Source organism: Staurois parvus, unplaced genomic scaffold (genome assembly GCF_062004578.1).
Source record: "Staurois parvus isolate SC_StPar_1 unplaced genomic scaffold, SC_StPar_1.0 ptg000506l, whole genome shotgun sequence".
NCBI lineage: Eukaryota > Metazoa > Chordata > Amphibia > Anura > Ranidae > Staurois > Staurois parvus.
The window spans coordinates 1,102,065-1,115,294 of NW_028318302.1; the positions used below are offsets into that span (position 1 = coordinate 1,102,065).

A 13,230-nucleotide genomic window follows, 5' to 3' on the forward strand; every position below is an offset into this window, starting at 1 on the left:
AGCTCTTGATGCTTAAAAGGTTATACTTTCTGTGAAGAAAGCTTAGAATACTCTAGAGATTAAAGTACTTTAATTCAAAAGTAGTTGCTGTTCTTACCACTTCTAAGAGATTTTATTAAGGTTTTGAAAAAAACATTATAGACATTCATGAATAATGCCATTTTATTTTAAAATATCTCTGGCCTGACATAAATGTTTTAAATAAATACAAAGCACATATGGTTATAGGGATCTGCATTTACAGTGATGGAATTGTGGCTGTCATAATTTGAATTTGTTGTGCACAATTTTTGCACCGAATAAATTAAAACCTTTGCATATAATGATTTTCCAATTAAACAGATAAGGTAGTGAAAGTTATTTCCTTACCCTACATTTTTTATACAATTACTGAAATATATGCAATGAGTGAATCTGCCTGGGTTTGATTCACATGGGGTTTGGTGAATGCTTCTTAAAATTCCATTGAAGTCTATAGGAGGTGAATCTTATTGTTAAGCTCTAGCCATAATGAGGGATAATAGGCAAATTCCTGGCTTTCCTTGTAATACTCCAATCAGATTCTCATCTATCCAAGGAGCCTGGGTGGACAGTGAGCATGCATCCCTATTTTCCTTTACCAAGCCAAACAACATGCTTTTCAGCATAAGAGAGATCCTTTTGAGGTGGCATCAAAGCCTCTTTCTTTTGCAAAGTACCCTTTTCCCATTGTTGACTGAGAAAGGCCTTTTTCCCACCACTAGTGCCCCCCAAAATGGTGATGATAATTAGAGGGGACTTATGGTGGAATCTGGAAGCTCCACTTATATTAAGGAAGCCACTAGATATCTTCCCCCCTCCCAGGGGAATGAGTACAGTGTTGGAATGAGTAAGGGGTACTAATATATCAGGGAGTTAAAAGTAAATAAACACACACACACTCCAAGTTAAAAAGTATCTCTAACAATTTGACAGGTGTCTGAGCAGTGTCTGCAAGGTCTTTTGGCAGCAGCTCCAGTGATCTTCTTGGGTGCTTCACGACTGCTCCTGTGATCTCCACAGGGCCTTCCCATGATAGCTCCAGAAGGGGAGCAGTTGAGGCTGCTGCAATCCAGACATCCACCTTCACCAATCCTTAAATCCTGAAACTGATTACAGAGTCACGCTGGTACTTACTGACACTTGTAAGTGCCACTTACACTATTTTTTATCTTTTCCTAATAAACCTGGTTACCACACTATGGTCTACTTGGTGCCCCCTCTCTCTTCCTTCAAGTTAAAAAGTGATTTTAATTAAATTTGTAACCACTTCCCTATCACACTATAGCTGAATGACGGCTACAGCTTGGTCGTCTAGTTCTGGGAGGGCGTTATATGACGTCCTCCCAGAATGTGCCCCTAGCGGTGCTCACCAGGCACTGTCTGTGATTGCTGTGTCCAACTGATCACATGACATGCTAAAAGGCCAATCACAGCAACCTTTTATCACGTGATCAGTTGTGTTCAATCACAGCTTACCACCATGTAAATACACATGCCGGTTATCGACAGTACTTTCCTCACAAAGTCAAAGCGGGAGAAAAGTATCAGTGCAACCCCAAAAGTGCCCATCAGTGCCTAACCGTGCAGCCCATCAGTGCCCAACAGTGCTGCCCATCAGTGCCAGTCAGTGCCCAATAGTGCTGCTCAGCAGTGCCCATCAGTGCCGCCAGTCAGTGCTGCCAGTCAGTGTCTCCAGCCAGTGCCCTTCAGTGCTACCTCTTAGTGCCCATCATTGCCACCTATCAGTGCCCATCAGTGCTGCATATCAGTGCAGCATCATCAATTCCCATTAGTGCCTCCTCATCAGTGCCCATCAGTGCTGCCTATCATTGCTGCCTCATCAGTGCCCATCGGTGCTGCCTTTCAGTGCCGCCACATCAGTGAAGGAGAAAAATGACCTCTTTGCAAAATTTTATAATAGAAATAAAGAAAACCTTTTTTTTCAAAATTTTCACTCTTTTTTTTCGTTTATAGTGCAAAAAACCCAGGGGAAATTAAATACCACCAAAAGAAAGCTCTTTCCTGAGAGACTCCATGGCAGGTCTCCTATGCAGGTGGTCGTGGGAGTGCCTTGGTTGTTTTTTTTTCCTCTTCCCTGTCCCTGGCTCTAGTTCTCGGCCTCTCACTTTCACCTGGAGCTCAGTGCTGTGCTCCAGGTTGCTGCTTCCTGGTCCGCAGTCCCCTGGTGTGTGGCACATGTGCGAGCAGCCTCAGTACAAGGCTTGGTTTCACACGTGCACAGCACAGTAAGGTGGCAGCACTTTCGCATGCGCGTGGGCTTCATGGGGAGATGCCGGGGTTCTGGCACATGTGCGATACAGCAGTGGTAATGTCATCACTGGCGGCAGATTTAAACTGCTGTCAGAGTGGGAATTCCTGCGGGCTGATGTGGCAGCTTCCCCAAGTGCTGTGGTCCACTGTGGAAGGTTAGTACCCACTTCCTCCTGCCCCCCTCCCCCCTTTGCTGGTGGTCTGTTGAAATCCTGCTTTTTTTTTACAGCTTGGTTGCCTTCATAGCTGACCCAGCATGGATGCAGTTGCAAGAAAAAGTATGTGAACCCCTTGGGATTACGTGAAGTTTTGCATGAATTGGGCATAAAATGTGCTCTGAACGTCATCTAAGTCACAACAATAGAAGAACACAGTCTGCTGAACATAATACTACACAAACATTAGATGTTGCCATGGTTTAATTGCACATAACATGTAAACATTCACAGTGCAGGGAGGAAAAAGTATGTGAGGCCCTAGCTTAATGACTTCTCCCAGAGCTAATTGGAGCCAGGAGTGAGCCAACCTTGACTCCAATCAGTGTGATGATATTGGATGTGTTGCTGACAGCTGTCCTGCCCTTAAAAAACACACACCTGTTTTGGGTTTACTGGTTTCAAGAAGCACTGTCTGATGTGAACCATGCTTCGCAGAAAAGAGCTCTCAGAAGACCTACCATCAAGAATTGTTGACTTGCATGAAGCTGGAAAAGGTTACAAAAGTATCTCCAAAAGCCTTGATGTTCATGTGTCCACGGTAAGACAGACTGTCTACAAATGGAGAAAGTTTAGCACTATTGCTACTCTCCCTAGGCGTGGTCGTCCTGTAAAAATGACTGCGAGAGCACAGCGCAGAATGCTGTATGAGGTAAAGAAGAATCCCAGAGTGTCAGCTAAAGACCTACAGAAATCTCTGGCACATGCTAACATTTTTGTTGACACATCTACAATAAGGAAAACATTAAACAAGAATGGAGTACATGGGAGGACACCACGGAGGAAGCCATTGCTGTCCAAAAAGAATATTGCAGCACGTTTGAAGTTTGCAAAAGAGCACCTGGATGTTCCACAGCACTACTGGCAAAATATACTGTGGACAGAGGAAAGCAAGATTGAGTTGTTTGGGAAGAACACACAACACTATGTGTGGAGAAAAAAAGGCACAGCACACCAACATCAAAACCTCATCCCCACTGTAAAACATGGCGGAGGGAGCATCATGGTTTGGGGCTGCTTTGCTGCCTCAGGGTCTTGACGGATTGTTGTCATTGATGGGAAAATTAATTCCAGAGTTTATCAAGACATTTTGCAGGAAAACGTACAACCATCTGTCCGCCAACTGAAGCTCCGCAGAGGATGGGTGATGCAACAGGACAATGACCCAAAGCATACAAGTAGTTCAACAAAAAAATAGCTGCAACAGCACAGAATACGCCTTCTGGAGTGGCCCAGTCAGAGTCCTGACCTCAACCCGATTGAAATGCTGTGGCATGACCTTAAGAGAGTGATTCACACCAGACATCCCAAGAATATTGCTACACTGAAACAGTTTTGTGAAGAGGAGTGGTCCAAAATTACTCCAGATCGTTGTGCAGGTCTGATCTGCAACTACAGGAAACGTTTGGTTGAGGTTATTGCTGCCAAAGGAGGGTCAACCAGTTATTAAGTCCAAAGGTTCACATACTTTTTCCTCCCTGCACTGTGAATGTTTACATGTTATGTGCAATTAAACCACGGCAACATCTAATGTTTGTGTAGTATTATGTTCAGCAGACTGTGTTCTTCTATTGTTGTGACTTAGATGACGTTCAGAGCACATTTTATGCCCAATTCATGAAAAACTCCATGTAATCCCAAGGGGTTCACATACTTTTTCTTGCAACTGTATGTCACCGCCTCCTTATGACCAGCCCTAGCACATTAGGTATGGACAGGTGGATTTATCCCTCTCGATCCCCCACTGGTGGGCATCTCTATGGCTTTTAATTATGCCCTGTTCTGTGTTTTTCAGCCCTTCTAGGTCTGATCGTTATTATACAGCGCACGATGATGAAAGTGCTTCCAGGTCTCGACGCTATCACTCTTCCTCTAGATCTTGACGCCACAGGTCTCCTTCCAGCTCCAGGCAATCTAGTAGAAGTTCTTGTTCCTCCTCCAGGCATCATGTTAAGGAACACTTCAGTTGCTCCAGAAGGAAAATGTTCTGGGGGTGCAAAACTCCCTGAGTCATTATGTAACTCCTGTTTTGTCCGGGCAACCGGTGACACAGTAAGCACCAGCCAACAGGTAGAGGCTTTGATTAGGCGGGTGGTTCAAGAGTTTCTGAAATAAATAGGGACTAGTTGCACCCACAGCCCATCGGTCGTGGTGTGCTCCCCTCCCAAAGACCCTCCGGAGGGACTGGAACCTTCTCAGCCTAGTCACCTGTCAGCTGGAACTTCAGACAGTCAAGGCAGTTAAAGAGGCCCTGAAGTGGGAAGAAGCTGTGGAGTCTCTACCTAAACATAGAACATTTTTTAAGTATCTAAAAAAAAAAAAGTCTAAACTTTCCGTTCCTGGAGGAACTTGGGGAGATTTTCACTGAGGAGAGTGGAGTAATGTCGATAGTAGCTCTATCCTTTCAATCAGAAGATGTCAAATATTTAGAATCAGCCCCTCTGGTGGATGCAGCCTTGATGAGGCTAGCTAAGCACATTACCCTCCCTTCATTTGGTGTCCTTCAAGGTGAATCAATGCTGATCTCAAACTAATCTACACTACAGCAGAGATGGCCTGCAAGCAAGCGCTTGCCTTAGTGGCTTTATCCAAAGCTATGGAAGTGCGGTCGGATGACGTGGATGCGGCTCTCAGAGGAGTTCCAGAAGAGGTAGCCAGGAATTCAGCCATTCGGGATCTGAGGTTGGCATCTGCCTTTCTGGGGGAGCCCTTATCCATCTGCTGGCTTGGATTATGTTGTCCTCGGTTACAGCCAAATGTGCGTTTTGGCTTCAGCCCTGATTCGCCAATCCGGCCTCTAAGTAAGTGAGGTGCAAGATTCCTTTTGAGGGTTCTTCCCTGTTTGCGAGCAAACTGGGCAGCACTATTGCCTGAGCTACTGGCGGGAGGTCCAGTTTCCTACCCCAGGATCGGCATCTGCTAGGCCAGAAGAGGATTCAGCCCAGCATGCAAGGCTTGGAACGAGCAAGGGGCGCGTGCCTCTACAAGCCAGGCTATGAATTCAAGAGAAGCTGGAGGAGAAGTCAAGTCATCTTTTCAGACGTCCTCCAAGGGCTCGACATCTGGAGGTCGTGAGACCACAAAGTCCTTTTTGAGATTAGGCCCACTCAGGCAGGCCAGGTGGGGGCACTTCTTTGCCATTTTTGGCATGTCTGGGTGACTTCAGTCTTGGACTTATGGGCCATAAGAACTGTATCTTCAGGCATGCTTGGGCATTCAAGAGCCCTCCTCATCTCAAGTTCATCCCTATGGCCCTTCCACATTCCACACAGAAAGGAGGCAAATCCTGCTGACCTATGTGGACTCTCTAGGCGCTGTTGTGCCGGTTCTGGAGGGTGAAGAATTTCAGGGTGTGTATTCGACCCTCTTTTTGGTCCAGAAGAGAAACGGGGCTTGCAGGCATGTCATAGATCTTACCCATCTAAACTCTTTTATCAGGAAGTCAAAATTCAAAATGGAGACACTGTTCACAATTCAACAAGCAATTCAACCAGATGCTTGGCTTCTGTCTAGAGATCTGAAGGACGCCTATTTTTATGTGCCCATAGCAAAAGATTTTCAGAGGTTCCTCCAGTTTGCTGTGTACCAACTGCATTTCCAGTTCGTATGTCTTCCCTTTGGGCTTTGCCTCATGTGTTTTCAAAAGTCTTGTTGGTGGTCATGGCCCTGATCAAAACCAGAGGCATTCACCAGCACCATTATCTAGGCGCCCTGCTCCTATTATCCCAGGATAGAGAACAGCTGCTACAGCTGCAGCCCATGTCATCTCAACCCTTCTTGGGTTCAGGTGGTTGCTGAACAATGAGAAGAGCTAGTAGGAGCCCACATAGTCTATAATTTTCCTTGGGGCTCATTTTGACATGGTCAGTGTCACCATTTCCCTGCCCATGGAGAAGATTCCGGTGCTCTGGAGTCGAATACTACCTGCCATGTCTTTCTCACATCTTTGGGCCCTCCAATGCCTGAAAATTATTGGCACCATGGTGGCCGCAACACCGATGGTGAAGTGGGCACAGTGGAGAATGTGACCCTTCAAGAAGGGCTTTCTTCTTTTACAAAGAGCTTTATTGAATATTAAGCAAAGATAAACAAACATTCGGAGCATAGATTCAATGACCAACAATTATAAATTGTATTAAATGAAGGGAAGCTGGTTCAAGGCATGCATCGATAAAGGCATAAGCTGAAAAGTTTACATAGGTGCCCTGTAGGAAAGGATGGGGGAAGGGGTTTGAAGGGAATGGTAACAAACCTTTGTGGGTCAATGATAATGTAAACTCTAAAGGGAAGTTTTGCTACATCAACATTATAGGAAACGGGAGAGGCACGAGAAGAGGCCTCTCCAAAAAATAGTACATGTTCATAACCTAGAGTTTATAAAGAAATCTAGATTGCATAGATAGTATTGCGGATATAGCGCATAAAACAGCGAGCACAATCCGTAAAATATGTTTAAGGACAGATTGAACAGGAGGCTAGGAAAAGACAAACAGTAGAGAAACACGGACAACACAAACAACAACAGAAGAAAAAAAAAAGGGGAGGGAGGGGCTCCGAGGGGATCACAGCAAAATCCTTCCTCATATCGACAGAAGGGACTGGTCGAATCTCGAGGGTTGAGCTATATCCAGCCAGGAACGCCATATCTGCAGAAATTTTGTATGGGTATCCAACAATATGGCCATCAGTTTTTCATTAACCATTATGAAGTTCATCTGGTTTTTGACAGCCTCAAAACTAAGGACAGGAGTCTTCCAAGCCCTCGCAATTGTCAATTTAGTTGCCATAAATAAGTGTGATGTCAGCTGCCGTTCAGAACGGAGAAGGCCCTCCAGTGATTTAAATAGAAGCGCTTCATACGGGTTACGCTTAATGTCTGTGTGAAGGATAGTGCGGAGGAGGGCATACACCCTAATCCATAATCTGCTTACTTTAGGGCAAGTCCACCAGATGTGAGATATGGTACCAAATTGTTGGCATCCCCGAAAACAGACCGGGGAATATGTAGGGATAAAACTAACTAGACGAGCAGGCGTATAATACCATCGGTATAGAATTTTGTAGGCATTCTCAAGGATAATGACATTACTAGAACATTTATATAATGTTTGGGTCATGTTCTGCCAGTCCTGTTGATCCAAGGTCCCCCCTAATTCAGACTGCCAACGCTGATGATAGGAGTGAACCGGAGGGGTTCTATAAGATATAATGGAAGAATAAATCAAGGAGATCAAACCCAGGGCATGAGGTCTATGTCTGCACTGGCTTTCAAAGGGGGACAGACAATAAGGTCCCGTTTGCGTACGTATTAGTGTATTAATAAAGTGACGAAGTTGAAGCAAAACCAAAATGTTCTCGGAGAGGGATGTTATAAGAAGAGCGCAGAGCGTCAAAGGTAATTATTCTAGTGGGAGATAGGAGTGAGTGAACATCATAAAAACCATGCGCCTGCCACCAGGCAAACTGTCTAGGATTATCCCTACCCGGAGGGAATAATGGGTTATGCAATAGACGTAACAGTGGCAGGTGAGGAGAGATAAGGCCAGCGGAATATTTGATAGAATCCCAAAGACCTAGCGAAAGCGTCAGCGTCGGGCTAAGGGTAGATGGACGTTGAGAGATAGGAAGCCATGGCAAGGAGGAGAGCGGTATCGGGTGAGAGTCCATCATATCTACAACAGCCCACAGGGGGAAGTGGTGAGATGCATGAACATGAGCTAAGGGGGCAATGTTAGCCGCCAAATAGTAAGACTGGAGATTTGGAACAGATAACCCGCTCGCACTCCGTTGCGCGAATAAGATATGTTTGCTAATTCTGGGTCGAGAGGAGCTCCAAATAAAGGAAAGAAGTTTTCACTGATGAATACGCAATATATGCGAAGGTACTGGAACTGGCAAAATACGAAATAGGTAAAGTAGTATAGGGAGATAGGTCATACGGATTGCATTAATTCTGCCGAACCATGAAAGTGGGAAGTGAGACCAAGAGGACAATAGCTCGGTCAACTCATGAAAGACAGTGGGAAAGTTAGCCTGATACAGTCCGTCATATGTCGGGGTAAGCTTAATTCCTAGATATGGTAAGGCCGAAAGCCATTGAAAAGGGAACGTTTGCTTCAAAGTAGTCAAAAGTGATGGTGGAAGGGTAACTGACATAGCTCTTGATTTAGCTGGGTTGACATGTAAACCTGAAAGGGTTGCAAAGGAAGGGAGAACTGCGAGCAAATTGGGCAAAGTAACCCCCGGGTTCAAGATTGACAATAGTATGTCATCTGCAAACAAAGACAATTTATGTTGGGAGCCTGCCACATCAATCCCCTTAATATCAGGATGTATACGAATGGCTTCTGCCAACGGTTCCAAGGCTAAGATAAAAAGTAAAGGGGAAAGCGGGCAACCTTGTCTAGTACCTCTGGCAACCGAGAACGTAGAAGACTCAAATCTGTAGTATCTAAGCTTCACTTGAGGGGATGTGTATAGCTAAGAGATCCATCGTAAGAAGGAAGGGCCAAAACCAAAGCGGTGAAGGACCGATAGGAGATACGGCATGGATAAAGGGTCGAAGGCCTTATTGATGTCCAAGGATAAGAGCATCATATCGACTTTACGAGTATGGGCCAAATGTTGCAATTGTAAAATACGTCTGATAGCATCTCCGGCCTGCCTGTGGGGAACAAATCCCACCTGGTCCTTTTTGATCAGATGAGAAAGGAAGGAATTCAATTGAGTAGCCAAGATTTTAGTAAGAATCTTCATATCGATATTGATAAGAGAGATAGGCCTATAATTTGCCCAGGAAGAGTGATCTCGATGCGATTTAGGGATCATAACCACATTAGCAGTTAAGGAATCCGGGGAAAAATTCGAACCTCCCTTCACTGCGTTAAACATAGCTGCAAGGTGGGGAGTGAGCACATCAGCTAATTTCTTATAGTATAGTGCCGTATATCCATCAGGACCTGGGCGTTTGCCCGTTTTCAGGTCTGCTATGCATTGCAAAACCTTAGATACTTGGATATTACGGTCCATCAGATCCTTATGGGCCGATGTCAAAGTAGGCAGGGACAGACGAGATAAAAAGTCAGAAATGGACTGAGGGTCAGCCCGGGTGGGATCAGAATAAAGTTTAGCTAGTCGGTGCCGGAACTCTTCTAAAACCGCTACAGGGTTGCTCGTAAGGGTATTGTGACGAGTACGTAAAGATATCGAAAAAAAAAAAATTGATAATAGTGAGCGCTCTTTTAAACACAGCAGCTAAAGCACCTAAGGCAACCACAATGCCTCTAAATGTAAATATAAATGAAGGTAATATGGTGCAGCGCTAAAAGAGTGAAAATTAAAGACAGTCAAAAGTCAATGTAGCAATATCCGTGATTCCTTAAATAGGATGCAGACTTCCAAAGCTCTTGCGGCCTTAAATAATAGCAATGCGCACTCACCAGAAACGCATGGATTATGCGCATGTAGGAATAATCATTCCAGATGTCAGATCCTCCAACACTCGGATGGTAAGCATCCTTCTCACGGTGGATCCCTGAAGACTCAAAGCCAGATCCTGAGGTCCTCCTTAAGGTATACCAGGCACTTCACAATGGTGGTGGGACTCTCTCCACTAAGTGGTAATGGCACCTTCTCTGTGGGGGTAACAGCTCCAAAAGGAGCCCCAGAAAAACACACAGGTGCCAGAGATAGTGTAGTATGTTAAAGGAGATTTATTTGCCTTAGCATAACATATATAGGGTAGCATGCAAATCCAGACCCATACAGGTTAAATAAGGATAAGGTAGCAGTGACTGACCCTAGTAAAGATGTCCGCCGAGCCTCCTCGTGGCCGTAGCCACGAGGAGGCTCGGCGGACATCTTTACTAGGGTCAGTCACTGCTACCTTATCCTTATTTAACCTGTATGGGTCTGGATTTGCATGCTACCCTATATATGTTATGCTAAGGCAAATAAATCTCCTTTAACATACTACACTATCTCTGGCACCTGTGTGTTTTTCTGGGGCTCCTTTTGGAGCTGTTACCCCCACAGAGAAGGTGCCATTACCACTTAGTGGAGAGAGTCCCACCACCATTGTGAAGTGCCTGGTATACCTTAAGGAGGACCTCAGGATCTGGCTTTGAGTCTTCAGGGATCCACCGTGAGAAGGATGCTTACCATCCGAGTGTTGGAGGATCTGACATCTGGAATGATTATTCCTACATGCGCATAATCCATGCGTTTCTGGTGAGTGCGCATTGCTATTATTTAAGGCCGCAAGAGCTTTGGAAGTCTGCATCCTATTTAAGGAATCACGGATATTGCTACATTGACTTTTGACTGTCTTTAATTTTCACTCTTTTAGCGCTGCACCATATTACCTTCATTTATATTTACGTAAAGATATCGGTTTGGGATGTTGCGCAAAAGAACGCAATCTACGAGCCAACATAGAGTCTGGTTTGTTTGCTTTGCTATACCACTTCTGGCGAGTCTAACGTAAGGAGCGCTCAGCCTCATCTGTTAAGCACAGATCCAATTCTAAATGAGCCTGATCCAACAGTCTACGATTCGACAGGGAAGGTGACTGTTTAAATTGGGCCGACATGGAAGCTAACTTCGATTCCAACTGACACTGTTTAAGCTGTCTTTCCTTCTTTCGCCTTGAAGCTATGTGGATAATATGTCACCTAAGAACTGCCTTGTACGCTTCCCATAATGTTACTGAAGAAGAGACAGAACCCGAGTTTAATTGGAAATATTCCTGAGACTTACGATGTAGCTCCGTCTGAATCTCCTTCAGCGAAATCGAGGAGTCATTCATTATCCACGAAGAGAAGGCCAGCCTACATAGGAGAGATTGACAGACTACCAAAATAGGCTCATGATCTGACCATGGGACCGTTAGGATAGAAATAGAGCGAACCAAAGGGAGGTGTTTACGTGAAACGAAGGCATGATCAATTCTGGAATGAGAATGATGAGGGTGTGAGTAATAAGTGTAGTCTTTCCCCCGAGGATGAAATTCACGCCATAAATCTACCAGATCATGGGTATTTAACGTACGTACAAAGGACTTCGCTGATGCGGAAGGGTCAGAGCGCTCCGCTGGATATTTATCTAGTGCAGGATTTAGCACTAAGTTTGAATCCCCTGCCATCAAAAGCGTACCCCATTGATGTGTAGCCAGAAGAGAACATAGGTGTGACAGAAAAGGTCCAGGGTTAACGTTGGGAGCGTAGTAGGACATTATGGTAACATCTATGCCATGGATCGTGCCCTGGAGCAGAAGGTATCTGCCATTGGGATCAGCAATACGCCTCACACAGACGAATGTAGTTTTACTATGGAAGGCGACCAATACGCCTCTCTGTTTAGTGGGGCCAGTAGCTTGAAATATCTGAGGGTAACGTGCATCAAAATATTTTGGGGCAGAAGTAGTGGAGAAGTGAGTTTCTTGCAAACAAGCAATGTCAACTTGGCGAGCCCGGAGAAACTTAAATATCTTTACCCGTTTCTGTGGAGAGTTCATCCCCTGGACACTCAATGATAACCAGTTCAACGACATGGTGATCTAAAAAAAGGAAGATTAAATCCACCGCGATCCCCGGGAGCCCTGGAAAAAAATTTACAAAAACACAAAACACACATGACAAAGGACAAGGAGAAAGAGACGAAAAAGAAAGGAGAAGACAAGAAGACATCTGATATACAAGCAAGATGTCTGTGAAGCATGGAGGTTGATTCAGACAATATAGTAATCAACTGTGGGTAAAACACCCACATAAAGGCTAGGTAGCGGGCGGGACAGAAGACCAGACCGCTAGCCAGCTCGATGGGGGACGACCATCCACCGAAACAACTAGGCATTAATATAAAAATATAAAAATATTATACAAACAACTAAGGCTAATACACCTGTGAATAAGGAATCCAAAATCCCGCAGGACGATTGAGATCTCCACCAATCAGTGCAGAGAAAAGAAACGTCCACTCTGGATTGGAAAAGATAAAACACACGGAGATATGAAATCCCTGAACAGATCTAGAGTCAAGTCCAGAAAGTGGCAGCAAAAATCCACACGGGACTAAGCTACATACTGGCGGCCATCCTCTATACATCAAGTCGCGGAGACTTCCTGAAAACACTGGGCCTGTAGGGATCGGAGGGCCTGTGAACCACTTTGACTAGGAGGAGATTTACGCGAAGACTGGGAATTTCAAAGACGCGTAGGGATTAGAGTCTCCTCACTCTGGGATTGGGGCAGTTCCAGGTTAAGCTCCCGAAAGTGACGCCGAAGATCCGCTGGTGAAGAGGCCTGGAATTGACGACCTTGAAAGGAGAATGAAAGCTTAAAAGGGAAGCCCCATCTGTACTTGATATCAGCCGATTGAAGAATTGGAAGATAGGGTCTTAGGGTACGACGTTTGGCAATCGTAACTGGGGACAAATCTGCGAACAGATGAACAGAGTGACCTTGAAATTCCAGAGCCGAACGGTTCCAAGCCGCAGCTCTATTCTCAGCATCCTCCAGCTTATCTTTCAAAGTGTCCAGCTCAGCATGTAGATCCTCCACTTCTTGTTCATGACCCTCCAAGACTGTAGTCGCCAGATCCATACGTTGCTCCAATTGGTAGGTGCGAAGGCCCAACTCCTTTAGGCCTCTCGCCAGATCAGAAGATAATTTACGTGAGGCAGCTGTAATCTCCTCTCGCACTATAGCATGGAATTTGTGTAGCA

At 45.1% G+C, this 13,230-nt stretch overlaps 1 pseudogene; it reads left to right on the forward strand.

Annotated features, from left to right (window-relative positions):
• LOC149451926 (WASH complex subunit 5-like) overlaps positions 1–4,390 on the forward strand; it is a 128,771-nt pseudogene extending 124,381 nt beyond the window's left edge.
• Positions 4,391–13,230: the final 8,840 nt, after the last annotated feature.